Here is a 25,622-nt window from a genome sequence, read left to right as displayed (position 1 = left end):
CTGTCATCTGCTGGCAGCAGGGTGGCCTGCAGGAAGTGAGCTGGTGGATCTCAGCCCAAGTCCTAGATGGCCATACCACAAAGGCCCATCACTGGAATTGGCACTAATCAGCCCCTCTTGCCGAGAGCTTTGGTAGAGAAGCCAAGCACTTCACTAGACAGACCACTGAGCCTGAACCTCCCCTTCCCTGCAGCGGTGACCCTCCCGGAGCAGAATCAGACACACTGGCAGGGCAGTAGAAGCAAAACTTGCCCTGATGCTGCCTATGCTATATATGGTCCATGCTGTCATTGCCTTGGGCATATTATTCATTTGGAGTAAGGAAACAAGACAGTCCTGTCCTCACCCCGCTTCTGCTAGTCCTCTTAGCTCACCGCATCCCACTTTCCTGGGAGATGTGCCTATGTCCATGAACACTACCCTTCTTCCATTGCTGGAGCACTTAGATTGCATCCAGGTCCTTTTATTTACATGGGAGCTTGCAGCACAGGGGAGGTCACAGTTCATGTGCAAGGAGAAAGTTCTGCGAGACAGAGAAAGCCCAAGATGGTGTTGAAAGATCACATGTCAAATTACAGCATGAAGGCAAATGCACATCAAGCTCTATGTCCGAATCACGTAGAGAGCCAGCACTTGGAGCACAAGTCCCAGACCCTACAGTGCCTGTTCAGTGAGTTCCCCATATCTACGAATTGCAAGATGCTGAAGGCAGGAGTGCTTTGATTGCAAAGTCTGAACTCTCTCTCCCCAGGGATTTAGTACTATGCACTGATACATTTCAAGCCTCTGGGCAAGGTACATTCCAGGCTCCTGGTGAACATAACTACCCCGTGTTCATTTCCAGTGGAGCCAGGCAGAGAGGCAGAGTACTGTACAGTCTTAAACAAGTGCAGAGAGCTCCCTTTCAGTGCCTCCTCAAGAATACTGAGGGACCATTCACATGTGGTGTTATTGTTGGCACACCCGCCTGGTAGGATGTGGTATACGCGGAGGGAAAACTATTCACCGTAGTTTGTGTGTAAGGAGCTGAATTTTTTTTTATTAAAATACCTCTCTCTCTCTCTCTCCACACACATTATATATGTATATACACACACACCTCCCCCCAAAAATCTATTCATCTATAAATGAATGCACAAGCTTCAGGAAAATCCTGTTGCCTGGAACATCTGGTGAGGGGCTGGGAGGAAAAGTCTGTGTAGGAGAAGCAAATAGTGTACAGTGGAACCCACACCCAAGCACATTGTTCAGCCTCTGATTAGCTACCTTTTGTCTCTGGGATCCATATGGGAGGGCAAGCATAGAGGACTTATTTTAAACCGAGTGTCTATGTAGTTCCCATTAGCTTCATCATCTTCACAGTACACTGCCATTGGAATAACACTGCCACATTCCTCCAGATGGATTTTAGGCGTGCAGTAATTCACACCTTCTGGCAGGCTGTAAAATAATATTGTACATGACTGACAGCTGGCTGCTCTGGGTAGGCATTGCCCAGACTCTGAATCAGGGACAGCATCGTCTTCACCCATTGCTTTAAGTGGGCCAGTTTTGCCTAGAGCAACACAGGCCAGGCTCAGTTCCTGGAGGTTTTGGGGGGTGAATGTTAGGATAGTGAAAGGGGTTGAACTGACAAGCCTGAAGTCCACTATTTAACCATAGCACAGGAAACGCAGAGAGAACGATATTACAAGCTTCACCCCACATTGCTTCTCTACAGGACTTTGCATCTGGGAGGGACACCATCTCTTTAGGTTTGAAGACAGATCAGGCTCCACAGCCCATGCTGTTCTTGGTCTCTCTGCCGCCAATTAATGCCAGTTGCAATGGCAGTTTTTGTAATACGGACCCAGGCCCTGAGACCCATGAAACTATTTTCATAAAGGCCACGGATGAGCTGAGAATAATTTTTGGTCATTATAAGTCAGGGCTGGATATGAACGCCCAGTCTAGAGGTGAAACATATGGGGAAGTTGTAAATTATTCCCAGTAATGTGTTTAGTGATCTAAGACAACCTGGTTTCTAGGCCCCGCTCTGCCAATAACCTGCTGTGTGACCTTGGGATGTCACTTCTCTTCTCTATGCCTCATGTCCTCAATCTGTAAAATGGGTCCAACGTTCCTGCCCCCACCCCTGAAGAGTGCTTTGACATTCATATAGACTGAGAATGCCTAAATGAGTGTTATGTAATATTATGGTATTATTATAGCCCATCAGCAAAAGCCAGGAGCTCTTTAACCTAATCAGTGGAAGTGCCACAGAATTATTTATACTCCTGTATTTTCTTGTTGTCCTTTCCCTGCATTCTAAACAATTACCGAGGGAGATAAAAATAGGGATTAATTTCTTACTGGAAGGAGGACGCACTTAAGAACCTCAGCAATTTCACTGGCTGAAAGTAAAGCCAAACAGCATCCAAAGGAAAGCTAACGCAGTAAGTAGGAAAGCAGCTGTTAACAGAGAAGCAATCAATACAGAGTGACGGAAGTGGAGAGGAGCAGGAGCACAAAGGTAGAGAGAGCTGTGAAACGTTTTGAATGATCGGCGCGCAGAGCACAACAATGTAGAAAAACCGACTTCTATATGGCTGTGCGGTTAGTGGGGGACTGGCTGCTTGGTGGCCTCTATGAAATGAGCTGGTGAGGCTCAGGCTAGTGATAGAGAAGGTTGGCCAACTGGTTGGGATGCTACCCTGGGACTCCGGGAACCCTGGTTTAGTTCTCTGCTCCACTACAGATTCCCTTTGTGACCTTGGGCAAGTCCCTCTTAGGGTATACATCTACACTGCAACAACACAGCTGTGGCTGGCCAATGCCAGCTGACTCAGGCTGACCCTCCTCCATGGTGGGGTCCCAGGGCTCAAGCTCCAACCCAAACATCTACGCTGCAATTTTATACCTCTGCAGCCTGAGCCCAAGTCAGCTGACATTGGCCAGCCCTGGGTGTTTTGCTGCAGTGTAGACATACCCTTAGTGTCTTTGTGCCTCAGTTCCCCATCTGTACGACAGGGATAATAGCACTGTCCTGCCTCACAGGGGGGTGATGAGGATAAAGAAAGACTTGGATTACATAGTTCCCAGGGGATTGTGTCCACGTCACACAGCTTAGATGGCTAACTAACCATCAAGATGCTGAAAGTCCCTTTTCGTCTCTAGAGATGGTGCAACAAAAACCAGAGGTCATGTGTTAGCGTGGGCAGCTTGCTGTGCTGCTGCCTATACTGTACCTGTCCCATGGTCAGAGTGCCATCAGTGGGATACATTCCCCAACACTAAGTAGAAGCCACAGCATCCAATCCGTTAAGGAAGAGGTTGCTTCATTAAAATATTTAAGAGTGTTCGTCACAAGTGGCTTAAAAAACAAACGTGATGATGCTTCAAAAGCTGCCTCCACACTGCACAGGTGCCCAGAGCTTGCCCTGCTCAGACGATTCACATTCGGTATGTGGTGTTGATTACACAGGGCCTAATCTTAATAATCTTTTACTCCTTCCATGGAATAACCTCCCAAGGGAGGGGGTAAAATCCACAGAGTTCTCACTTATTTGAGCAACAGAAAACTTGAGGTAAATTCTTTGGAGCAGAGACAGTCATTTTCTACATTTGTACAGCCCCTAACACAATGGGGCCCCAATCCCAATCAAGGTCCCTAAGCACTACTACTGTCATAAACAGATAGCTAAGGGTTAATGTTTCTTTTACCTGTAAAGGGTTAACAAAGGGAACCAAACACCTGACAAGAGGACCAATCAGGAAACCGGATTTTTCAAAGCTTAAGGGAGGGATTTGGGAGTGTTTCTTGGTCTTAGGTCTTTGTCTGTTCTGGCTCTCTCAGCTTGAGAGGTCTATTTCAGTCCTTCTCAGATCTTCCTGTTTCAGTTGTAAGTACAAAGTTAGCAAAGGATAGTCTTTTTAAATTGTTTGCTGTATTTGGCATCTGTGTATCTGCTTGGATTTTACGTGTATTTGGCTATGAAGACTTTAAATTGTATTGGTTTTGAGTAAAGCGGTTATATCCTTTTTATTGTTTATTCATTTCTATAAGTTGGACAGCCTTACTAACCATCTAGATTACAGAGAAACTGTTATCTATTTTTTCTTTTTTTATTAGTTTTCTTTTTAAGACTCTGTTTGTTATTCTCTCTGGCAGGCTAGGATGAACGGGAGGAAATTTCTGTAGATCTACGGTGGTGATCTTGCAGCACCAGGATTGGTGGAGGGGGAAGGAGATGATTCTGGTTGTCGCTTGTGATTTAGAGTCCTTGGTAAAAGAGAGTTGACTGTTTTTATGGACTATTAAACAAGGTGCAATCAAGTAACTCTCATGTTAGCCAAGAGAAATTCGTAGGGTGAGAGAGGTGGGGAAGTGTGTTATTCTCCCTTTGTCGTCGACTCGGGCATCGAGTCTGGGTTCCCCAGCGACCGCGTCTTTGGGGAGACAGAGTGAGCCAAGACCTGAAATTCTTGGCTGGTGGCAGCGATATCAAATCTAAGCTGGTAATTAAGCTTAGAGGGGTTCATGCTAGCTTCTCAGGTTATGAACGCTAAGGTTCAAATCTGAGTGGGAAAGCTATGATAACTACACAAACCACAAATCCCCTTTCAATTGCCTCTCCATCCAGCTTTACAGAATCACAGCCCAATTTTTTCCTAGACGCAGGTACCTTACATAGAACACCCAAATAAGTCACCTAATTTTCAGAGGTGCTGAGCAGCCATGAGTCCCAATGCAGGTGCTTGGCATCTCTGAAGACTCAGGTCACTTTTATTTAGGTACCTACCTACAGATTTAGATGCCTAACTTTAGGCACTCATGTTTGAAAGGTTCAGACACAAGGTTTGAAGTGCCATGCAAAAAATGCCAAAGTCTGCTTAAATGAATTGAGAAAAGTAGCAAGCTTCTCGATTTCTCAGAGCACTGGAATCTTCCACCGCACACCAAAAGTTAATTTACAGCCTTAATACCCAGCAAGCTGATGACAATTGTCTCCATCTCCAAAGATGCTTTATGTAGACGGTCCCAAGGCAGTAGGACAATCAGAATGAAATCCTAATCCACAAATCCCTTCAAAGCACAAAGGATGGTGTTGGCTGATAGGACTGTTGGTTTAGGATTACAAAGATTATAGACAAATAAAGTCTAGTTAGTCCCCCACATCTTCCAGATTCTTTCCAGCACAAGTTACTCTCTCCAAGAACTGTAGTTTAGGTTCAGGCTTTGAGGAAGTTTTACCTGGCTCAGTGCAACACAGAAACCGGAGCTCTCTTCCACTTCCCTGCCTGGATAGAGACGAGTGCCACATCAACAGCTCACTTCTGCAATACTGATACTTTATCATGCTTTTCACCACCCAGGCTAAGTAGGGAACCTGTAACAGCCCGGTCATCCCCTGACCAGACCCCTTGGGTTTGTTTATTCCCAGGGGGGAAGGATTAAAGCCAGGGAGAAAGTTACATACAACGGACACCCAGTCAAGCTAGTGTCTGTCTAGCGTCTGAGCACGCAGAGCACAACCAGAAAGAACTTGGGGGTGGGAGGTGACAAGGCGGGGCCCTAATATGCTCCCATTGCAGTATCACGACCAGCAGATGGGGATTCTAGGCCTGGGAGGTGGGTATGGTATAGTCGGGGGAAGATTCCCCTCCATGAGAACAAACCCATTTTACATAAACAACTACACAAGGGCACGGTACTAAAAAGGGGGCGGGGGTTATGAGAAGGTCACACAGACTCCTCCTTAATCTTCCCTGAGCCTCTCTGGGAAATCAGACTCCTCTTAAAGCTGTTTCTTAGCCTGTGGGATGAGGTGGGGGGGGGGGGGCATAAACCCACAGTTAAAATAGCAAAGGGTGAGAAAGTCACATGACTCCTGATCTGCCATGCCTTTCTCCCCCACCCCACAAATTCAAATATGCTCCTATAGCTGTAGTTAAAGCAGCACGTGGATCCTCAAAAGCCACCCACCCTCTCTCCCTGTTTTCACAGCAGCCCCTGAAGCAGTCAGCTACAGGATCACCTCCTATTTGTACAAGGCTGCGGGCTCAAGTACAAGCCTGCTGACCCACGCGTCTCTCCTGTGCTCTTGCAGCTCTCAACTAAGCTGCAATAGCGCATGCAAACTCACCCATGGACCCCCCATGACACTGCAAACAGTACAGGGCAAGGAAAGGGCGGCACAAGACAAAAGGGTAAATCAGAGGGCAAACCGAGCAAAGAAACAAACATACGAACAGGGAACAGAGCCAGGTAATGGGAGAGTAAACGTGCAGAAAGACAGCCTGACGCAGCTGTGCCCACGGCATGGGACACAGGGAACAGACGCTGATGCACAGTTGGCCACTTATCAAAGGGGGGCTCCACCCCCAAAGAGTAATAAGCTATCCAGAAAGGTCTGAGGGGGCTCCAACATAGAGCAAGCAGTTTCCAACACCCAGAGTGAAATCCTGACCCCGCTGTAGTGAACAGCAAAACTGTCACTGACTTGAAACTGGATTAAGCTCTCACCTTGGTAGTTAGTAATTGCAGCTCACAAACGTGGGCTTAAGGCTGGTCCCAGTTCACTAGCATCCAGATCTTGTGGCTAGGTTCACAGTAACTGGAAGTTCAATGAGGAAGTGTCCCTGTCACTTGTGTCCTAGTGTAGGAGGAAGAATTGAGTGACGTCCAAGTTTCTTTCCAACATTAAACCAATACATCAGCTGCAAGTCATCATGAGAAAGGTACATGCATACAGGCACCTACATACAAAGCGTTGGAAGCCAGAGCATCGATGGACATAGCGATGGGGGCAAGGAAAGGCTACTAATAATGACAACGTCATCTGAAAATTTAAAAGACAATTAATGACTCAAGTCCTCCCAATACCATTTTGTTGCTGTTGAACTCGACCAACAGGCAATTTTTCTGCACTCACTGAGGCAGACCCCAACACAACCAAGTTTCCATCCAGGAGGACAAGCCTAAAGGTGTGTGCATTTATTTTAAATTCAGACATTTACAGAATGCATACCTAAGTTAGATGCAATGCCTGGCAAGTCACTCTGTTGCTCCTTTTCATGTCAGAGCCAAGTCCCTCCTTATCCCCATTCCCCACAGATGTGGGGCTCCAGTCACAGCCCGGTGACAATGTCAGACCCAAGCCTCCTCCTGCAGGGTAGCAGAGCCAGCAGGAAAGCTCCCCTTCTCTAGCAGAGATTTCCTTCCGCGACACTAAGGAGCAACCCAGGAGTTATATGATGAATCTGTGTTTAAAATGGAAGCCAACCAGTGCTGGGCAATTTTGTTCATCTGAATCAAACAAAACCCGCTAGCAAGATCCCACACAGGGTCATAAGGAGCTCATGTGTACTTAGATCGTAAGCTCTCTGGGGGCAGAGGCCACCTCTGTCTGCACACAACCAAGCACAGTGGGGCCTTGGTCCAGGACTGGGGCTCCGAGGTGCTAGGATAAGACAATAACAACACACGTAGTGTGTGTCATTTGGTTTTTCTGAAACATCTATAAGACAGCTGTTTCTGCAACACATGGCACGTACTGAGTCCATAATGGCGTGTGGTGGAATAAAAAGGGTTTGGCTGGCACTCGTTAATAATGATTTGAAGTCCACTGAATAAGGTGCCTATCCCAGGCTGATAAAACCTTTACACCATGCTAACATGTCCTGCCTCTCTGCACACAGAGTTGTAAAAGCCAAACAAACAAACTCCCTTAAGCTAACAGGGTGACTCAGGAGAGGTAACTAAGGTGCAAACACAAAACTGCTGTATGTTGGCTTTCAGTCCTGAAAGCCCAGAACACCACCTTCATTATCTAACGAATTCTCAGCAGAGTCTAGCATGTGTCACCCCTTTCACCTGCTTGGAAGTCACTGGCATGCAAGCTGTACATTGCAACAGAGGGCACTCGAGTAACAGTCACTAGAACTGTTCCTTCCATCAGCATTTCCATTATACAGCCCTCTCTAGAGACGAAGCTTACTTGGCTTTTACAAGTTTTCAGTCCTTAAAAGAATCGGTTAGGACATTTTAAGTTGTAAGCGCCACGTTATTCTAGTTTTGGGTGTTTTCTCTTGCTCATAACACCATTGATATTTAAAAAGAAGGGATCGGACATGACAAGCGGCTGAAAATCTGCAATGAACTTTGTTGCACATCAAGCACAAACATTGTAAACTGCTGACATCTCCACCCTACCAATGGCAGCATAACATACTAGGAGGTTGCTGGCATCTCCCCCCATCCAAATGAAGCCCATCAAGAAAAATAATTCTTTACATTCATATGGTGTTTTTTCTTGAGGGAATCTCAAAGCAAGCTACAAACATTACGGAAGTGAGTTTCACCAGACCTCTGGGAAGTAGGTCAGCATTATCCCCATCTGATAGATGGGCAGATCGGTGCACAGAAAGGTTAATGGTCTATTGTTCAGAAGCCCCAAGTATCGATAACTCTCACTGATTTCAATGAGTGCCACGGGTGCTCAGTGCCTTTCCAAAGAAATCCCTGCACGTGACTCACACAAGTCTGAGTAAGTTGGCAGAGCTAGAACTCAGGAAATTCCCAACTCCCTGCTCCAAGCTTTTTCTGGAGTTTACACCATGGGCTAACATTTGATATTTGAGCCCCAGCCCGCAACACTCAGTCACCTGTTCCAATTACCAGACAACACCACCTCTGCAGATATCCAACTATGTGTACAAGAGAGATTCATGCCAGAAATCTCCACACCCATCTCCCTTTAATGTTACTGTAAAAAGGAAAAAACCCCAAACAAATCCCAAATACATGCAGCATTTGTCACATGCTCAGCTAATGAGGAGAATCAGCAGCAGAGCTCTCACTCTGCCCTTAACTCGCTACACTTACGCCCAGATGTTGAAGGGGTTTCAGAAGAGCACGTGAGTTTGTGTTCAAATCTGTTCCTGTGCAGAGGGCGATCACCGGTGCAATCTGCCAAGAGCGCATACAGACTGGGGAGGGGTCAAAGTAACTGCAAAGTCACTTCTCCACCCACAAGTGCACTCGAGTTCTTTGACCTTCTCCCCAGTACAGCTTTATGATACGTTTATATCTGGTTGCCGTGAAGCACGAGCCCAGACAGGAAGAAGCAGGAAGCTGCCTACACTGCAATGCTCATGTTACTGTCAATTATTCAGACACATTTGACGATGGGGCAGGCGCAGCTTTCCTCACTCATTCAGAGCAGATACTACCCAGAATGAGTCACAGATCTGATGTATGTTTTGCTTTATTTTATTTAAATTCACCCACTTCCTGAAAGACTTTGAAAAGTTGTGAAACACACTGGACCCTCTCCTCCTTCACAGTGGTACTGATGTGGGCACCAAGGCCCTGACACCGCATTTCCCTCCAGGCTGAGAGAAGCTAGTGGACAGGTTCCTGAAAGGGTTCTTTGCTCTTGAATGAGTTTCCTGGGCTGGCAGGAGGACAGAGAAGATTTCTTGGACCCACGATCCCAGACACGAGAAACACATTCCACTGCACTGCTTGCCAGAAATTACTTTTTTGCCTTGTGGTTAGAAGAGCCTTGGCAGTCCAAGCATTCCCTCGGTACAGCCAAGGCTAGAAGTCCCCACTGCAATTGTGAAATCATAATAAATTAACCCTAGGGAGGTAATGTAGGAGTATAAAGTACTGTGACAGCCTGAGGCAGCGGTTACTAGAAAAGTCTACTATTTCCCCTTGTCCATCTCTAAACCCTTTCCAGTCAATAACAAACTGAGCTTCACAACACCCCTGTTACAAAGAGTGGTATCAGAGGGGCATTGTGGGTGAACGAAGCAAGCAAAAAGTGAGAAATCCAGCACTTCCAAATTCTTATCCAACTTCTTGCTGCCTGGGCTCAAAAGCAAGTCAATTCACTTCACTTGTGTGTGTGAAGAGTGAGGATAATGCTGCTCCGCTGTGGAGAGGGGAGGGTTAGTTAATAGTGGCATAGTTTTGAAAGTGCAAGCAGGTAAATCATTTCCAAATCGTTCTAGACAGCAACGCCAGCAACACAGTCTCCTCCCTCTTTATAAACACAGAGTAGAGTGTTTCTTGGGCCACTGTTACCAGTTATACAGTTTCAATAGTAGCCTCGCTGCTTCTTGTATTTGTGCTCGACAACATTGCTCACAATGAGGAGCGTGACCACATGAGCAGTCAGCGCGAAAGGGGTGGGAGCGAAAGTTTGGGCAGTTCTGTCTTGGTGGAACAGAGACTGAATATCCAGAATAAGAGAGGCATTGCCAAGTAGAGGTGTTTGACTAGAGCAGCGGTTCTCAACTGGGGACCCATGGCCCTTTCAAGGGGGCCACAGGGCCCCGCCACTGAAATCGTAATCTCCGGCGCCCCCCACAGGGCTGAAGCCCCAAGACCTGGTACACCTTGTGGGGCAGAAGCCCTGAGCCCATGGGCAGTGTCGGGGACATGGAGGGCATCCCTCTCCTCCTACCAAAATGCCAGCGCAAGATCACGGTAGTCCCAGGGAGAGCTCCACCCCGCCATCTCCCCGTCCCCTGGCCAGGTCGGAGGTTGAAGCAGGAGCTGGGCAGCACGGGGAAGCTGTTGCTCTGGCTGGTGTCATGGAGCAGACAGCAGCAGTGTGGCCTCCTCCCCTGCTGGTGCTCAAGGTTAAAGCTGCTCCTCAGCTCCCGGCCCCCTGTGCTCCCACAGAGGCAACCGGTAAGAATCCCTTTGGGTTGGGAGATCCAGCTCTGTGGCTGGCAGGCCCCTCTGGGAACGGGGACCACAGGGGAATCCTCCCAGTGCACAGCCCTTAATAACCCTCTCCCTACACCCTGAGCTACCCCCGTGACTGCGCACAGCCCCTAACTACCCATTCCCTGCACCCTAAACTGTTTTCAAACTCTCTGAGCTAAGCACCTTTGAGTTATAGTTTTTGGTTGTGCGCCTCCTCTCCTCCCCGCCCCAAGACAGACAGACTGGGTGGCTTGCTGAGGTGAGCCGGGGTGGAGGTGGCACTCCCTCCCTGGACCCCGCCACCCAGAGGTGGCTCAAGCCCCGCTGGCCCCTGTCCTCACCCCCCCACCCCAATAGAAGTCAAACTACGCCTACGTCCAAGGCCCCTACCCCGAGGCCCCACTGGGCCCTGGGGTTTTTACAGCATGTTGAGGGGGGCATCAGAGAGAAAAGGGTCGAGAACCCCTGGACTAGCGGCACCAAGGTTCTTAACAGTGTTTGAAAATAAAGAGAAATATCAACATTGTAGAAGATCTTAATTAACTGTGCTGATGGCACAGTCCCCTAGTAATTCCATGGCATGGTCAGGCAGCTCCTGTCTAGTCAGAGGTGCCGGAATGCATAGGCAGCCAAGTGATCCAGCCGGTTGCACAGTCTCTCCAGTGCTTCCTATTCGTTCGACCAACTACAGCGCTAGCAGCGAGGCAGAGAACTTCTCTACAGCCTCTGTTGACAAACTGACGTACACCCCACACTGCCTATGACCAACAGTGTTAGTCAGCGAGTCAGAAAAAGCAACATGCCCTCCCCCCTGGACTCGATGACGACTTAGGCAATACGGAACTGAGCTCACTCTCACAGGGCTAGCATCCCACAGAGCTCCCAGTGACAGGAGTTTTACAACACCCTCAAGAATAAGACATTCACAACTTTATACGTAGCACTTTGCAAACGTAAATGAGCCCTCCCCTCACTTCTAAGAGGGGGCGAGGGGGAGCATGACACAAACCTTCAGTGATTTGCCTGTAGAGGCTACAGAAGATGTTAGTGTGAGCAATGGGATTGAATTCACGGGTTCCTGGTTCCCAGCCCTCTGCTTAGACCACTAGACAAAGGCAACCCTCTGCCTCTCCCTCACCTATCCACATAACCCACCAGCCCCAATTATAATCATATTTCACATTTATGGTGTGTTTCACGTATTTGAAGTGCTTTACAAATTTTAGCAGCCATATTTTAAGATATAGTCCTCTTTGAGAGGGCAACAATGAGACCTGTTGAGGACCATATGCCTGCCTCTTCCTAAAGTCTTGGGAGAGGTGAAAGGAAGAGGGGGTGCTAAGGGGCCCCCCGGGATTCAACAAAACTGGTATTTTGAACCACACAAACTTTCTGAAGTTCCTGCACGCCCCTCATGTGTTATTCCGAGGCACTGGCTTGCTTACAATCCTCTTGTCCTCACAGAGCTGAACGGACCCCGCGGAAGGATCTGGTTTCAAGATCAGTAATTACAGAACAAGACAGAAAGGCGTTAGTAAGCAAAGCCGCAACATTTCTTGAGGCAAACAGGGGATTCAGAGCATGACGAGCGCAGAAAGTTGAATGGAAAAGCTGGGGAATGACGAGTGAAAAACTGCCATGCGAGATACCACAGTTAGGGTCGGACTTAGAGCACTGCCCTTGCTAACTCATCCACAGCAAGTGCTGGGCAATAGCAATCACACACTGCATTTCCGGACCCTCTCATCCAAGCATCTCAAAGAGCCTCTTAAGTCTTAGCTCCACATTATCCCCATTTTGCAGATGGGGAAACTGCGCTGCAGACAAGAGACTAGGCCAAAGCAGCAGAGCTGGGAATAGAACACAGTAGGAGTCCTGACTCTCATTCTTCCTCTCTAAACATACGCTTCATCCTGAGGGGGTTGAGTACTGGCATTTCTCTAGGCCTGTAGACGGACAGTGACTCTCAGGATCAGGCCCCATAACAGCCCAATAAAAACTAGTTCACAAGCCCAAGACAGTCACCATTTTAAGAGCTTTGAGACTGTATATTTTTGACCTTGTTGAACTGGTTCCATCAGGTACACGAGCAAACCAGGCAATTTTATTCACTCGTCAGCAAGTCCCAAAGACATTTGCCCTAACAGTCACCATTGTTGTGTGACCCAACAAAATCCTGTAACGTAAGGCGACTTCTTTTCTCTTCCTCCATATATGCCCCTCCCTCATGGCCTCTGCTGCAGCAGCTAACCTAACAGTCCCCATTTTAGGTCCAAGGCACTCATTAGCAAATGAGGAAATAAGACTGTAGATTTTATTGAGATTACACATCTCACCAAAAAAAAGGCTGCTGATTTTGTAGATCCTACCAAAATATTCTGTGCAGCAGCAGTTAAACCCCATTCTCAGGGCTCTGCTGACGGGGATTGATTATGCCTGTACTCAAAGAAAGATGATTTAGTGGGGCCAGGGAATGTACAGACTGAAATTGTTAGAACAAAACCACAGTGTTCACTTAGTCTCCATTCAAACCACAGGAGAGAAAAAGCACATTAATGTTTGCCATAAGGATATGGACATAGTCAATTACAAAACTTCCTGAGAGGGTTTTTAACTACTTTGTTATATGCACTAGTGTAAAACCCCTCTCAGGGAGCTTGAAGGTAAGGCAGTTTTCTTGCTGTCTCTCTCCAAACACTGTCTGGGGGAGTGGGATCTTCCCCTGTTTTCAAACAGGGAAGGAAGTTTCGTTTGACCAGTTTCAGACTCTTCTGTTAACTTGTTCCTGTGAAAGCAGCTTTGGCAATCAGAACAGTCGCATAACATCATTCTCACAGCTGTGTACATTCCTGACAGTTTGGATTTCTATAACACCTTCCAGAAGCACAGAACACTTGGTAAAACCTCACACAACATCCTTGCAATTTAGGTATTATTCCCATTCTGGAGATGGGGAAATGGAGGCACAGAGCTGTTAAGTGCCCTGCCCAAGGTCATACAGTGATTCAGTGGCATGGCTCAGAGTTCAAACGATCAGACAATAAATCTCCCTCAAAGACGCTAATGCCAACAAGGATATCAATTAATGCCAACTGTTCTGTCGGCATCCACTAGAACGACAGTAAATCCACATACTCATCTGACTTGCATCACATGTCAGTCACCACATGGTAACAGCTTTCATGCTCTCACAACCTGAGCCAAATGCACAGAACAGACAAGAGGCGAAAATCTCCACAAACCATCCCCATCACACCTAGAAAAGCTTTGTTAACATGGAGTTCCAGCATTGCCCTGGTCTCCTCAAGAATGTGAGAGTTGCCAAAACACAAACATTGGCAAGCGAGAACACACAGAACTGAGGTGATACTTTCCACATAATACAGCCACCCCACTCAGTTATCACCACCCAGGAAACGTGACACACGGGCACAACGCGGTATCTAAAGACACATTATGATACACGGCAGGCCTCTTGCCCTTCCCTTACTGTGCCACCAGCAATTAACTTCCAGATATCTGTTACTGGTACAGCATGTGGTTCAGTATCTCACTGACGAAACGATTTGGAGGGGGTTGGGAGATGCTGTACCTCAAGAACATGCCTGACCAAACAGCCTCAAGTTCATCCCACAAACTGTTCTACAGGCCCTCAAGTGGGATACCACATTCCCAGCCACTTTTCATGCACCTATAAGTTTTACAGCATCTTGAAAAGTGGTCTTGAAACTGACATGCTCTTCCAGCCTCCCCCATCTCTGCCTCAATCTGTTTCATGCCCTCAGCAGTGCTGCACAGACCCACATTACAATCAAGTCATTGAGGGAGGTGTATTTCATAGTCCCTTGACCCAAAAGACTCCAAATTTGCATCACTAACTCTACCCAGAATCCTGATGTGGCACAGGGATTTTCAAAGTAATCTACCGTGCATTTTAGAGCTTTTTTTGGGAAAATAAATAAATAAATAAATCCTTAACTCTGGAAGTCGTTACTGCTCTTCCATGACTTTAAAGATTTTAAGAGCTTATTGCAAGAAGGGCAAGTAATTTTTGAACATTTAATTTGTAGAAAAGCACACTGCTGCTAAGTACCTTACAATGAATTGGCTATATACCTAGTCAAGAATCTCTCCAACCTGCGGCTTGAATTTTAGCAAGCTTGTCTCTGCTGTGACCTGGGTAGACAACAATCCAAATCACAAATCAAACCAAGCCCCACAGCTCTGCATTCAGAGCAAGGCAGAGTTTCACCGGCAGCAGAATGATCTCTCAGTCCTGAATGTGGGGACCTCCTCCTTCCTAATTTAAAGGATTTCATAGAGAAGCTAACTGGAATTGGATCTACTGAGTAAAGGCCTCCCCTTATCTCCTTTACTGCTAGTCACTTGGTTTCTAAGAATGCAGATTTCCAATCCATAATTCAAAAGCCACAGAATATACACTTCCCATAGCACAACAGATGTACTGTATAAACACAGTTTTGTCAACAAGAAATCCCAAGCAGCATCCTAGAAAAAGGATACCAGTGAACAGCAGTAAGCTATTTTGTATAACAATGGTTTTATGATCAAAGCCTCATACAGGATCATTACAAAATCCTTTCCACGTGCTATAAACATTTTTAGAGGCTCATGTCTTGAATACTTAAAAAAAAACCAGCAGAAACAGATGCACATGCTTTAGGAAAACTCACATTTTGTTTTACACGAGCAAAGTGCGGCCCGTTCAACAAAGTTACCATGATGTGTGCTGTGGCAGAAAGAAATCAAGCCTACACACAATGTTTTGGTTGCCATGTGACTGCATTGTACCTTGTGAGCCAACTCAAAAGCCTGGGGGGGGAAAAACAACAGTTCTCAGAGCACATGCCCCATGATGTCCTAACAAACCTCATTTCATCTCTGCAGTTAACTCAGTTGTTTTTGTCTCATGTAAAGGAGGCAGTTACATAAGAACACATGCTGTAGATGCAGTAGTCAGAGTGGTGGAAAAATAGTCACAGCAGTTTATCTAAGCTCTTTCTACAACCCCAGGCCCCACCCACAATCTCAGAGCAGCTGATGTTTCTGTTAAAATGCAGTGAAATTCATAGATTCTAAGGACAAACAGGCCCATTGTGATTAGCGAGTCTACTCTTCTGCATAATACAGGCCAGAGAACTTCCTCTAAATAATTACTGCTTAACTAGAGCACATCTTTTAGAAAAGCATCCAACCTTTATTTAAAAATGGCAAATGATGGAGAACTTAACACAAGCCTAGGCAAACAGTTCCAATGGTTAATTACTCTCATGTTTAAAATGTTCATCTCATTTCCAGTCTGAATTTGTCTAGTTTTAACTTCCAGTCACTGGAAACAGCTAACAATGATTTTCAGTCTGTCTTCATTATATATCAGAGATGAATGGGAACAGGCTATGTCACTCAGAGCACGTCATTCTGTCTATGCAGTTCCATAAAGTTAACAGTCAGAAAATTATATAAACATAAGGATGGAAGCTGACTTCAAGAAACAGGGAAAGCTTAAATTCTGCGGACACTAAGACCACCTCCAAAAAGCATGGAACAGATCTTAAAGATAATTCACACACTTACCCCACACTGAGTTTTCTTAAAAACATGATAGGGCAAAAGTTTTTGTAAACCACATGCACACAAAGGGAAGGGTTACCTCTTTGGAACAGCTGTCCCTGTTTGCCTGTTGGTGAAAGCTACCATGTAGTTACCATACCAGCACAAAGAGCTGCAAATTGAAGAAAACTGCAAGAGAACACAACACAAATCACCATTGACGTGCATGAAGTCCAGATATTTCTGTGCTACAGGAAAAACAGGAGCAGAACGAACTACAACTCTGAAGTTTATATTGACCCTTATTGCATGCTCAGACTGTACTCTAGGGTAATGCCCCCGGTCTTGTGGAAGGCAAAAGCCTGAGAGGAACAGAACTGTTCAGCAGTTGCAGATGTTTATTAAAGACTCTTTCATGGTTTTTATGGACCGTACTATAGCTGCCATCAACGGAAGTCATAGATCATAGCTGAAATATCAACAGGTCATTGGTCCGAGATCAAGTGTAATGTTAGAAGATCCTCATCACTGACTTACACCATAAGAAACTACAGGCTGAATACACTGGAACTTGACAAAAACAGAGAGTTGGTATTAAAGATACTGATGCTTTTTAGAAATGTTAGGCATTAGACCGATACTTAATCTTACTCTTCAGGTGACTATTTACACTTACCAGTGACGATTTGGAGCAACCAAGTTGCTAAAACTCACAGATTCAATAGAGAAACAGCACCTAGGGGCTTCTCTGATGACCACGAAAATAGCATCATAACATAGGGAAACCACTCCAAGCATAGCAGAGTGGAGCAACAAGCTACCAGGTTCTGGAGAAAACAGCTAATAAACAATTCAGAACTAGGGGACTTAGAGAAAATAGGGCGTATTTTTAAACACACCAGAATAACTGGGTTTCATAACCAACACTGAGATTAAACAAAGATGCTGAGAACACAGATGCATCTTGAACCTTTGTTCCCTTCCCAGTATTATATGGGCTCAGCTGCTCCTCTGCGCCAATAAGAAAGCCTCCATTTCAGAGTAATACATCTTTCAGTATTAGAAGAGTCGCAAGTTAGCTGAGTACCTGCAAATAAACCAGTTCAGTTATCAAGGGTACGTCCACACTACCCGCCGAATTGGTGGGTAATGATCGATCTATCAGGGATCGATTTATCGCATCTTGTCTAGACACAATAAATTGATCCCCGAACGCGCTCCCGATTGACTCTGGAACTCCACCAGGGCGAGAGGCGGAAGCAGAGTCAAAGGAGGAGCTGTGGCTGTTGATCCCGCACCTTGAGGACGGGAGGTAAGTCGATCTAAGATATGTCACCTGCAGCTATGCTATTATCATAGCTGAAGTTGCATATCTTAGATCGATACCCCCCCCGCCCCCCCAGGGTAGACTAGGCCCTAGAGAGAGACCTGGCTTTCAGAGGAAAAGTAGCAATTGCTTAGTCAGGTCTGAAAGACCTTTGAATGATACCTAATACGGTCACGAATCTGTAGCCACCTACAGCTTCATGGCTGTCACTATGCTGCAGTTTATGACCACTTGAAACTGCATAACAACAGCAGGGACAATCCTCAGGTCTTCCTAAAGTATAGACTCCTAAAGGAGAATCGCTATTAAGTATTAGCAGCACAGGGCATTAAATAGGCAGTTCAGTAGTTCTGACTCCAGGCAAGGATCTCAAGGTACTTCACACTTAGTAATTAAGACTCAAAGTCTCCCTGTAAGTATTATCCCCATTTTACAGGTGGGGAAACTGAGGCACAGAGGTGAAATGAACGTTCTGTGAATCATTTCACTTTTCAAGGTGACCTCAAGGTCCCTGCCAGATCTACATTTCTGTAGTCTTATCATTTGCCCTTTGGTCGCTGAGTGAGTCAGTGGCAGAACAATGAAGAGAATCCAGGATTCTTGATTCTCAATCCTCTGCTGTAGCAAGTATTCTAAAAATTAAGTAAAATGAATTGCCTTTGTAAACAGGACGTTAGGGTTGCAGAATATTCCTCCTGCTTCCTCCTAAAAGAGAAAACTATTGTACCATAAGTCCAAGTCTGCACATTTTATTATTCCTGGGTAGTCAGATAAATAACACACACCCAGGTGCCTTGAACCCAAGCACACTTCCTTCATCTCCACTACCAGTAAAAACCTTCCCAGACCCTGTAACACAAAGCTCTACAGGAAACCCAGCACAGACAGTGCCAATCAGAATGCAAGTCACACTCTGACTGCACACACCTTATGACACCGTCCAAGCTCCAACTGCCAACAGAGACAGACAAATGTGAAAACCAATATTAAGTCATTAATTCACCTTGCTCTGCTCTCAGCCAAATGTCAAGACATGCCTCGTTGGCACTTGGTACAAGGCGATACTTGCACCAACTCAACAGACCATGAAAGAAAGCCCAACAAACATCCCAGCTCCTCCCTAAAGCTTCCTCTATTCTTCCAGGTTGACAGGCTCTGTTAAGGAAGAAACTCACCTAGCTTTCAGTACATTTGCATCTGGAGGCCTTCAACCAGATGTTGAGAGGAGGATGAGGATGAGTCGGTTCCAGCAATTGGAAACAGGATATGGAGGGTCGCATTAGGGTCACCTGTTCAAAATCCAGGTGGGGAATGGCCAGAAATCATTCCTATCTGACAGTTGTCCAGAGGCCAATGGGAAATGAAACTGGCTGGTCTCAGATCAGCCTCTAAAGGACAGGGGTCTGGTGACAAGAACCATCACCAGTGGCCTCCCTACCAACAAGGGACTAAGATACACTTGAATTCCCTTTCCATGCTAAGACAATCCCTCCAGGTCAGTGCTGATGTACGTTGACAGTAACCTGGGAGTGGGGGGAGAGTCTGCTGTGCCACTGCCCCTCCTGTACCTACTCTATAGTACAGTAGAGCTCTTCAGCATCCATGGCTATCTAGCTAGCCCCTTTCACAAGGGCTCTGCCCATGACACGGCAGTTGGAGGGGAAGATATGTGCCTGTCTGATCAGACAGCATGGGCTGTTAAAGGGTCACTCTACGTTCTTTTAGTCTGCCATGGTAGACTAAGTCAATGCAGGCAATTCAGCTACTAAACTACAGTCGTACAAAATAATAAGACAGGCTTTATTAATAATAAAAATAAGGAAAAACAGTTGTGCACTTAAAGCACAGGATTGGAATCAAGAGATGCAGGTTTTAGCCCCTGCTCTACTACTAACAGTGACGCCGACCGTTTCACCTCTCTATGTCCCAGTTTCTCCATCTATAAAATAGATGGTACCACACACCTACATCAAGGTTACAAGGCTTAATTCTCTACTGTCTGAAGTGCTTTGAGATCCTCACATTGAAAGTGAGGAGGGCAGTTTTGTATGATCTGAGGCACAATCACTCAGCACCAGCTATCGAAAGAGCAGCAAGGTCAGGAAGGCAGACTGACCACCCCTTTCCACTGCAGATAGGCAGGAGGAATCCTGCTAGGGAAAGTGGCTATTACAGTACACTTGGATGGGGAAAGCTCTCTAGTTCTGAGGTAGAGCCAAACACTGTAATACAAAGGAGTGAGGCCACGTCTAGACTACATGCCAGATCGGCGCATTAAAATCGATTGCTCGGGGATCGAAATATCGCGTCTGGTCTGGACGCGATATCTCGATCCCAGAGCGTGCTTAGATCGATTCCGGAACTCCAGCTAGACGACCGGACTTCCGGATTCGACACAGCGAGCCGCGCGGATCGATCCCGCGCGGTGAAGACGGGTGAGTAAATCGATTTTAGATATTCGATTTCAGCTACGCTATTCTCGTAGCTGAAATTGCGTATCTAAAATCGATTTGATCTCGTAGTGTAGACCTGGCCTCAGCTGTTGCAGCAAGGAGTCGGGAGCTGATCAGTGTGGAATAAAAAAGACGCAACAAGACTAAGTCAATACATGAGTAAGGAGGTGAGGGGTGAAAGCAACTAGTCTCTAACCTAGGACACTGGGTGGCTGTCTTGTGTCTTTACATTCCTTTGCCTTCCATCCAAGAATCTCCAACTTATACATATAATTAATCAATTAATTAAAACTTGCAGCCTAACTGTGAAGTAACCAAGAGCTGTTTTTCTGCCCTCACCTACAAGCAGTTTTGTCTAGATACCAGTTTCTTTACTTGCTGTCCTAAACATCTGTGTAGCACTGATGCACGGTTGTTCTATTTCTACTGGATCCCACGCCAGACATGGCTGTACTTCCTAGGTGGGCGGTGTGATCTCTATATATAGTTCTAAAGGGTGTTGAGACTACACTAGAGAGACAAGGAAGAGTCACCGTCATATTATAGACAGGAAAACCAAGGCACAGAGAGGAAATAAGATTCATGGTAGGTCACTGAGAGAGACAGGGGAACCTACCGGTCCTATGTCCACAGTCGACTGCTCAAGCCACAAGATCACACCCTTGCCCCAGAGCTGGGATAGAACTCAGGCACCCTCTCTCTCTCATGCCCTGCTCTGGCCACTAATCCCTCCATGGTTACACCTCTCCTCCTAGAATCTTGCACCTGATGACACTTGCTTCAGACCCCCCACCTGCCTTTCAACACCCCATTACCAGAGCCAGTCCCACTTCTCTCACACTCCTCCTTCAGACAGAGCAGGAGGAGAATGCTGGGAGCTGTGGGCAGAGAGGTTCCCCCTCCCCCCTACTCTGGGGTGGGCAGCTGCAGGCAGAGGGGTTCCCCCTCCCCCATACTCGCAGGGGGAGGTCAGCTGCAGGCAGAGGGGTTCCCCCTCTCCCACTACTCCAGGGGAGACGGTTGCAGGCACAGGGGTTCCCCCCAGAGGAAACTGGGGGCCGCTGGCACAGGGGTCTTCCCAGAAGGAGGACTTGAGGCAGCTGGAACAGGGGTCCCCCCCTCAGAGAGAGGGCTGGGGATAGAGGGGTCCCCCCACAGAGAGAGCTGGGGGCAGAGGGGCTTGGGCTGAAAGATCCCCCAGAAAGAGGGCTACGGGCAGAAGGGTCCCCCTGGGAGATAGGACTGTGGGCAGCTGGGTTCCGCCACAGAGAGGGCTGAGGGTGTCAGGCACAGGGGTCCCCTGCCAGGAAGTGTCCCCCTAGAGAGAGCTGGGGGTGTAAGCAGAGGGGTCCCCCCCCGGTAGAGGCTGGGGGCAGAGGGGTCCTCCCACAGAGAGAGTTGGGGGCAGAGGGGCTTGGGCTGAGGGATTCCCCAGAGAGAGGGCAAGGGACAGAAGGGTCCCCCCAGGAGAGAGGACTGGGGGCAGCTGGCAGAAGAGTCCCCCCACAGAGAGGGCTGGGGGTGTCAGGCAGAGGGGTCCCCCCCAGATAGGGGCTGGTGACAGAGGAGTCCCCCCACAGAGGGGGTTGGGCTGAGGGATCTCCCAGAGAGAGGGCTAGTGGCAGAAGGGTCCCCCCAGGAGAGAGGACTGGGGGCAGCTGGCAGAAGGGTGCCCCCCCCACCGGGAAGGGGTTGGGGAATGCAGAGGGGGGTTTGGGGGTGTCAGGCAGAGGGATCCCCCGCCGGGAAGGGCCCCTCCCCCACAGATGGGGCTGAAGGCTTGGGCAGAAAGGCTAGGGGATGCAGAGAGGGTTTGGGGGTGTCAGGCAGGTGTCCCCCGGCAGGAAGGGTCCCCCCGCAGAGAGAGCTGGCGGTTTGGGCAGAGGGACTAGGGGATTTGGGGGTGTTAGGCAGAGGTGTCCCCCGCTGGGAAGAGCCCCCCCGCAGAGAGGGCTAGGGGTTTGGGCAGAGGGGCAAGGGGATGCGGAGGAGGGTTGGGGGTGTCAGGCAGAGAGGTCCCCACCGGGAAGAGCCCCCCCCCCCCCCCGCAGACAGGCTGGGCAGAGGGATCCCCCTAGAAGGGGCTGGGGGATGAGGAGGGAGGTTTGAGGGTGTCAGGCAGAGGTGTCCCCCGCCGGGAAGGGGCCCCCCACAGACAGCACTGGGGGTTTGGGCAGCGGGGTCCCCCCGGAAGGGGCTGGGGGATGCGGAGGAAGGTTTGAGGGTGTCAGGCAGAGGGGTCCCTCGCAGACAGGGCTGGGGGTTTGGGCAGAGGAGTCCCCCCGGAAAGGGCTGGGGGATGCAAAGAGGGGTTTGGGGTGCCAGGCAGAGGGGTCCCCCGCCCGGAAGGGGCTGGGGGATGCGGAGAGGGGTTTGGGGTGCCAGGCAGAGGGTCTAGGGGATGCAGAGGGGGTTTGGGGTGTCAGGCAGAGGGGTCCCCCGCTGAGAAGAGCCCCCCCCCACAGACAGGGCTGGGGGGTTGGGCAGAGGGGTCCCCCCAGAAGGGGCTGGGGGATGCAGAGGGAGGTTTGGGGGTGTCAGGCAGAGGGGTTCCCCGCAGACAGGGCTGGGGTTTGGGCAGAAGGGCTAGGGAATGCGGAGGGGGATTTGGGGGTGTCAGGCAGAGAGGTCCCCCGCCGACAGGGCTGGGGTTTGGGCAGAGGGGTCCCCCCCCCGGAAGAGGCTAGGGGATGCAGAGAGGGATTTGGGGTGACGGGCAGAGGGGTCCCCCGCAGACAGGGCTGGGTTTGGGCAGAGGGGCTAGGGGATGCGGAGGGGGTTTGGGGGTGTCAGGCAGAGGGGTCCCCCACCGGGAAGGGGTCCCCCGCAGAAGGGCTGGGGTTTGGGCAGAGGAGTCCCCCGCCGGGAAGGCGTTCCCTGCAGACAGGGCTGGGGTTTGGGCAGAGGAGTCCTCCCCTGGAAGAGGCTGGGGGATGTGGAAAGGGGTTTGGGGGTGTCAGGCAGAGGGGTCCCCTGCCGGGAAGGGATCCCCTGCAGACAGGGCTGGGGTTTGGGCAGAGGGGTCCCCCCCCTGAAGGGGCTGGGGGATGCGGAGAGGGGTGTGGGGGTGCCGGGCAGAGGGGTCCCCCCCCGGAAGGGGCTGGGGGATGCGGAGAGGGGTGTGGGGGTGTCGGGCAGAGGGGTCCCCCCCCGGAAGGGGCTGGGGGATGCGGAGAGGGGTGTGGGGGTGCCGGGCAGAGGGGTCCCCCCCCGGAAGGGGCTGGGGGATGCGGAGAGGGGTGTGGGGGTGCCGGGCAGAGGGGTCCCCCCCCGGAAGGGGCTGGGGGATGCGGAGAGGGGTGTGGGGGTGCCGGGCAGAGGGGTCCCCCCCCGGAAGGGGCTGGGGGATGCGGAGAGGGGTGTGGGGGTGTCGGGCAGAGGGGTCCCCCCCCGGAAGGGGCTGGGGGATGCGGAGAGGGGTGTGGGGGTGCCGGGCAGAGGGGTACCCCTCCCCGAAGTGGGGCTCAGGAGAGAGGAGTCCCGGGGGGGCTGGGGGCCCTTCCCCCCTCACCTGCTGCCGGACGCGGAGGCTCCAACCCCCCCCTCAAGCTCCAGCTCAGCCCAGAACTTTTCCCCCTAACCACACCCCCCCCGCCAATACGTCATACGCATCCGCCCTGACGCCACCGCGTGCCCATTCCCAACTCGCCAATCAGCAGCTCCCGGACTATATTAGCATATCTCTACAGCAACGGCCCAAGCCCATTCCCTCCCTCCCCCTCGCAGGAGAAGGCACAGCCCTCAGCAGGGTCCGGCGCCCCCTGGCGGGCGCTCAGGACAATGCGAAACCAGAAAAGCCAGCGGGAGGGAGAGGGCGGGGAAACTCTGCCAGGAGGATCACGGGACTTGTAGGCTGTTAGCAAGGCCTGCTGGGGTGGGTGTGCAATGAGTCTGTTAGAGCAGCAGTTCTCACTCTCAGCCAGGGTACGTGTACCCCTGGGGTGTGCAGAGATCTTCCAGGGGGGACCCCAGCTCATTGAGGTAGTTACCTAGTTTTACAACAGGCTACAGAAAAAGCACTCACAAAGTCAGTACAGACTAACGTCGTACAGACGGTGACTTGTTTATACTGCTCTGTGTACCACACACTGAAATATAAGTACAATACTTATATTCCAATCGATTTATTTTATAATTATATGGGAAACATGAGAAAGTCAAAGTGGCAAAGAGTCCCATGGCACCTTATAGACTAACAAACATATTGGAGCATGAGCTTTCGATGCTTTTAAGCAGATGACAGCCCCGCCCCCTGGATGTCTGGCAAACCTGAGTCTGCAGCAGTGGCTCAAGTGAGGGATCTAGTCCATTGTGTGCTAACCTGTGAATTTCTTGCTTGAGCCAGCCGCACATGGGCAGACTGGCTCTTTAAAAGGGCTAGTGTGGGTGACTAAAGAGAGCGTGTGCGCTGTGGGTTCTCTGAGGGAAGTCTATGCCCCAGCTTCTGCAGGGAGTGCTGGCTGAGCAGGCAGAGGGGTTTGTGGGACAGTGAGCAATGCAGGATCAGGGCCTGAGCCCATGGTGACAGCATGGGATGGGGCTGTGTCAAGCTCCGAACGCTGTCTTGTTCTTATACTAAATGGGGAAATGCAGGGTGCTGTGATGCATAAGCCTGGACCTGCCCAAGAGCATTGCAGGGAGTTCAGAAATGGACGGTCCCTGTGCCTTCACAGAGTGATCTGGGGCCAGCCACTTTGATATGGTCTCAGCTGCTGGCCCAGCCACCTGAACCTAGTCTCTACACAGGGGGAGACCCACAAGACCAGTAAGGGCTAGAGCTCCTCAGAGTCAGGGATTGCTGTGTGGAGGGGAGCCAGCCCTCAGACATGTAAGGAGGATGTGCAGGGCAGAGGGGGCAGGAGGGACTCAGACCAGCCTGAAACGCTGAGAAACCGCGGCCTCCAGACAAGGCGAGCTCAGATGAGGGCATGGGGCAGCTCTGGACTTTCGTTGTTTGTTCCGAGATCTGTAACGGCGAGCATTTGACCTGTAAAGTCACTGTGATTAAGAAATTCTGGCACTACTGGGTTCACTCACAACAGACTGGCGACTGGCCAGTGGGGTTACTGGGCGAGTTGGTCACACTCACAACCAGCGCTGGTCTGAGAATGAGGATAAGAATATGACCAAATGATACAAGCTACTGCTGATCTTAGGCCATGAAATTATTAATGGCGACAAATTATTTACTGAGCAGTAGCAGCATTCTGGGCACTGGAAGGTTTAGTGCTGATGGACTGTGGTGCTGGGAGCCCTGTAAATACGCTGTAGATTAGGTAGAACAAAGAGGACAAACAGACCTTGTCTCAAGAAATTTACAGGCTCAACAATCAGCACTAACCCCGATAAGTGTTACAAAGGCTCCTGAACTGCTTAGTCCTAAGGGTAGCCCCTTGCTTCTGAACTGACCCTGCTGTGTACTGCTTCTTATCTATCTTTATAGGATCCTGCAGCAGGACTCCTGCTTTGTGAATTTGCTTTTGGGCTGTGCTGATTGTATTGTTAAAACTACTACTTCGTGCCTGGCCAGCAGCTTGCAGTGGAGGATCTCAAACCACTTTTCAAC

At 49.3% G+C, this 25,622-nt stretch overlaps 1 protein-coding gene across 6 annotated transcripts in view; it reads right to left on the bottom strand.

Annotated features, from left to right (window-relative positions):
- PPARD (peroxisome proliferator activated receptor delta) overlaps positions 1 to 23,637 on the bottom strand; it is a 47,560-nt gene extending 23,923 nt beyond the window's left edge. For 2 of the 6 annotated variants that reach the window (XR_004374843.2, XM_032789079.2), the window contains exon 1: positions 23,568 to 23,637. The gene's annotated coding sequence lies outside the window, so the exon portion shown is untranslated. Of the gene's footprint in view, positions 1 to 16,376; positions 16,466 to 18,778; positions 18,893 to 20,672; positions 20,815 to 23,567 lie in introns of those variants that run through there. The other 4 variants (XM_032789083.2, XM_032789081.2, XM_032789082.2 and 1 more) reach the window with 4 other exon arrangements.
- Positions 23,638 to 25,622: the final 1,985 nt, after the last annotated feature.

This window comes from Chelonoidis abingdonii, chromosome 4 (genome assembly GCF_003597395.2).
Source record: "Chelonoidis abingdonii isolate Lonesome George chromosome 4, CheloAbing_2.0, whole genome shotgun sequence".
Lineage (NCBI taxonomy): Eukaryota > Metazoa > Chordata > Testudines > Testudinidae > Chelonoidis > Chelonoidis abingdonii.
This window is presented reverse-complemented; position numbering and strand designations above follow the sequence as displayed.